Source organism: Eschrichtius robustus, chromosome 13 (genome assembly GCF_028021215.1).
Source record: "Eschrichtius robustus isolate mEscRob2 chromosome 13, mEscRob2.pri, whole genome shotgun sequence".
Taxonomy (NCBI): Eukaryota; Metazoa; Chordata; class Mammalia; order Artiodactyla; family Eschrichtiidae; genus Eschrichtius; species Eschrichtius robustus.
The window spans coordinates 103340801-103345495 of NC_090836.1; positions in this window are offsets into that span (position 1 = coordinate 103340801).

The window sequence follows — 4695 nt, forward strand, 5'->3', positions numbered from 1 at the left end:
TCCTGATTTTCAAACATGCATAGCGATTTTTATTACTAATCAGTATGCACAATTTATATTATCCAAACTTTCTTTCTACAAAAGTGATTTTCAAAATTTAGTGTGAAGAAAAATTGGTTAAATGCAGACCCCAGGCCCCAACCCTCAGGTCCGGGGCAGGCCTGGTAATCTGCACTTTCACTGGGCACCCAGGTGACTCCGATGAGATGGGCCACAGACCACACCTTAAGGGGAGGCTGCTCTAGGGAGGTGGGGTGCGGGATGGAGAGGGAAGCGTGGGAGAGGAGGGGCTTATCTGATACCAAGGTGACAGGAGGTGTACAAGGGACGGTCCCCTCGGGGGTGCTCGCGCCAGGAGGGCGGCTGGGTCACTGGAAGGCTTACTCCCTGCCTGCAGCTGTTCTAACTTAGGTTTGTTAGAAACTAGCTGGCCTGAAAGCCACTAATCCGTATAGATCATTTCTCACAGTCTTAATTCAGTGGCCTCACAGCACACAGTAGAAAAGCTGCTGATTGGACCTGCTTTGGGGGCTCCCATCCAGTGTTCCTGGCACGAAACCAGGGAACTCTGTCCCCAGAGGGCTGTGCTTGCACTTTCTCTGGTGAATGTCGTGAAGGCAAATCATCATTTGGGACGGCGACTCCCGTGGTATCAAGAGTAGAAAAGAGCGCACCGTGGGTGGCACTGCCGCACCTGTGGAGAGGGCGTCACAGGTAAAGGCGGGAATGCTTGGAAGTCGGAGTTCATAACTGGAGTCACCCCTGGTAAACTAGCGGTTAGACTCTTGGATCAGGGCCCTCGCCCTGGGAGCACTCCCTGGCCAGCTGGAGAGGAGCCCAGAGGAGTCACGGCCGTCCACTCCTTCCCTCTTGTCTCCACTCCGGCGGGCAGTGTGGAATTCTAGAATCCACCACAGGGGTCCTCAGCTGTCTGACCCGGCCCCTCATTTCACAGGGGAAAACCCAAAATCTGGAATTCATTCAACACACATTCATGGAGACTCTCCTGTGCGCAGGCTGCATTTCTGCCGGGGGTCAGGGTGGGTGCGAAGCTCACGCGTCACTGTCTTCTGGGGGCGTGACGGTGGGTGGGAGAGGGACCAAATGGGCTCCGGCCACCCCACCCACAGCCCGGGGTCGAGCTGGGCCTTTGGCCCCGCCTGCTCCCTGGCTCTTCTCCTCCCGTGCCCCCCGCCCCAGGCTCCTCGGGAACAGCCAAGCTCTCCTGGGGGCCGTGGTGCCTTTTCCAATCTACAAGTGTCCCCAGGCAGGACAGACGTAACCTGACCTGAAGTCTCTTCAAACAGATGGGAGGAGGCCCCCCAGAGCACGCGCTGGATAAAGCGGTGCCTGCCACCCCGTGTGTCACCCGCTTCCCTTCGTGTCTGGGTTTCTGTCTGGCTGCTCGGGTCCGACAAAGCTCTTTCCTCTCTGACTCCCGGCCCCTAAGTCAACCACTGGAAGGGAGACCAAGGTGCTTCCAGAGCCCGGGGAGGGGCCGGCCACTTCTTCTGTACAGCAGTGTCAATGGCCACCAGAGGGCCACCCTCCCGGGTTTAGAGGTCCAACTTCAGGAGATTTTCACCACATTTCATTAATTTCCTGGTGCGAACGCCTTCACGTTTCACAGCTCTGCCATCCACACATCTTACCTTGCTATTGGCAGGCAGCACTTGGGATGTCATTGTCATTTCCATGGCTGGTCCATCATGGACCTGGACTATGCACAGTGATTAAAGACCTGGAGCTACCAGGTAGCTAAAACTACCTGGTAGTTTTAAATGTTTCCTGACATCCTCAGGAAACATTTAACTGAAAAGGAACAGAAGAGAAGTTGCCGATGTGTCAGGTTTCAGCCACTTTGGAGGTGGGTGGCAGCACTCCTAACCCCAGAGCCCTTTGCTGGTCAGGAAACCGGACTCTGCCCCAACCCTGCACCAAACTGCCCCCGGGCAAGGTGGGGTCCCCCAGACTGAGCCCAAAGTCCAGTGACATCAGCTGGGCCACTCCACAACCTCGACTAAGTGCTCACCCTTAAATCCACTGAAGGCCAGGCATCCAGATACTGGGTTTACTCATCGCTTCCGGGAAATGCAAGATGGGATCGCACCCCTTGTTGGATGTTTCCCCGATACCTTCTTCTGTGTCCCCACAGGGGCCCTGTGTCCTTCCCTCCAACCAGGGAGCTCATCCTGTCTGCTCCAGTTGGCAGTTCCTGCTTCTCGTCTCATAAATGGGGACTTGGGGCCTTCCTCAATTCACTCAAGACCCTTAAAACTATTCCTGTTCTCAAGAAAATGACTTGCCTAATAATTATCCACGTTTAGACATTTCTGTCCACTGTTAACTTATCAAGAAACTGTTAAGAAATTAATGTGATTTTAACGCCAAGCTTTGGTGCGTGTGTTATTGGCTAGACTGAAAAACCATCTGCATTTGTAGTGCCTTTCCTCTACTGCTTTTTTCAAACCGTGGTTCAAATCCTACCTGAAATCAATTTAGTGAACAGCAGCAGCAGTTTTAAAACAAGAAAGATAATAGGTACATGGCACGTTTCAAGGATAAGAGCTGTTTTGAGAACCGTTCTTTCTTACACTCGTGTGTGTATAGGCTGGTGTGTACACTGGGCCACCCTGTAAAATGGAACTGTGGGTGGAAGTAGAAAAAGCTAAGAGTCACTGATTTACAGAGTGCCTGTGTTTTGCACATGTGGGCTGTAGCCGCTGGCATCAAACCAAATCTCACAGTTCCCTGAGCCCTGTGGCACTCCTGGCCTTGGCACTGCACACTGACCGCCAGCTCCCTGCTCTCCCGGCCACTCGCCCCGTCAGTCACCGGACCTCCAGCCAGCTCTGCTCTGTCTAGGTGTCCCATCTGGGTCTCTTCCTTTGCTTTCATTTACACGCTCTTCCCTTCCCACACTCTTCTGTTAGGCCCAGAAAATACTTCCAGGTTCTATCACCCCAAATCAGCCCCCTGCCACCCTGTGCCAGGCCCCCATCCCCACCCTCACCCTCAGGCTCGCTCGTTCCTTCAGGAACAGCTGCATCTCCAGTCCGATGGCCCCAATGCACCTCACACACTGAGGCTGACCTGGCAGGCCACTTCATCCTCAGGAAACATGCCACGAGACACAATCATCAAGTCCTCCGCCCTCTTTCTCATCCCCCACGTCCATTCCACCAGAAAGGGCTGTAGATTTACCTCCAAATACGCATCTCTCTGTCACCACCATTTCCTTCCCAGACTGTAAGTGGCTCTTTACAGGAAACTGCCCTCAGCAGGAAGCCCCTTTTCCTGTCCCTTTAGCAAAGCTATATTGTAACTAACTTTTAAACCAGGCACCCCCATGCTCTACTCATCTCTGGCCCAAGCACACCTTTCAAATTTTTTTTTTTTTAATTTTTGGCTGCGTTGGGTCTTCGTTGCTGTGCGCAGGCTTTCTCTAGTTGCGGTGAGCGGGGGCCCCTCTTTCGTTGCAGTGCGCGTGTTTCTCATTGCGGTGGCTTCTCTTGTTGTGGGGCACGGGCTCTAGGCACATGGGCTTCAGTAGTTGTGGCTCACGGGCTCTAGAGCGCAGGCTCAGTAGTTGTGGCGCACGGGCTTAGTTGCTCCGCGGCACGTGGGATCTTCCCGGACCAGGGCTTGAACCCGTGTCCCCTGCACTGGCAGGCAATTTGGACTCTTAACCACTGCGCTATCATGGAAGGCCCTCAAATCTTTTCTTAATCACACAATACCTTGCCTAGCTTACCAGTTCTTTCCGTAAATCAAAGAAGTAGAAATGAAGAATAAGTAATTAACATGACCAGATCTCTTCCCCAGCTTCCCTTTCAGTAATCTCCTGAATAAACCGTGTGACCAAACTGTGTGAACAAGATACCATCCAGAGGAAGATCACAGGACGGTGATGACTCTAACCGCTCCCCACCTCCCCCCACTTCTCAATGATTAACTGAGATTACTTCTCTGTTTCCCTTTGAAAACTCTCATGGCTGAGCAGAATCTTTGGAGGTGGTTTCTTGGGGACGCCGAGTCCCCCATCTCCCCAGACTGCCGGCATTCTGATTAAAGGCAGCTTTCCTGTCTACCATTTGTGAGTACTGATACTGTAAGCGGAGTGCAGCGGGTCCCCCTATTCCATAACAAGACGGCTGCTGTCACGGCCTCCCAACCAGGCTCTCAGCTCAGATCCGCAGCGCAGCCACGAACATCTTCCTAGGAACGTAACTGTGATCGTGTCGCCCCTGCTCCCGCCTGGTCTGGCCCCACACCCAGTCCCCAGGCCCAGGGCCTTCGTACAGGTCCGGGCCCTCCGCCTGCTAGTCTTCTCTTCCTGCTTAGTTCAGGTAAGGCCTGCGCCCGCTTCCGGAAGAACCCAGCTCGACATCACGCCCTCGGGGCGACCTCACATCCTTCTTTCGTTTACCAGCCTGTTCACAGGGCGCCCGCCTAAGCCACACACGACACACATACACACTAACGCAACAAACTCCGAGCGTCTCGCGCAACTGCGCGCGCCAAGAGCGAAGCTGACGGCCTGGCTGGCAGGGGGCGTGGGCGGAGAGCCGGACTCGCGAACTGAAGCCGGGGAGCGGCGGGCCAGGTGGAACTCAGGACGCCGAGAACATGCTTCCCGCCGGGCCTCTTCTGCGAGAACGCCGCCGAGGGGGGCGGGACTTCCGGCGCGACGTG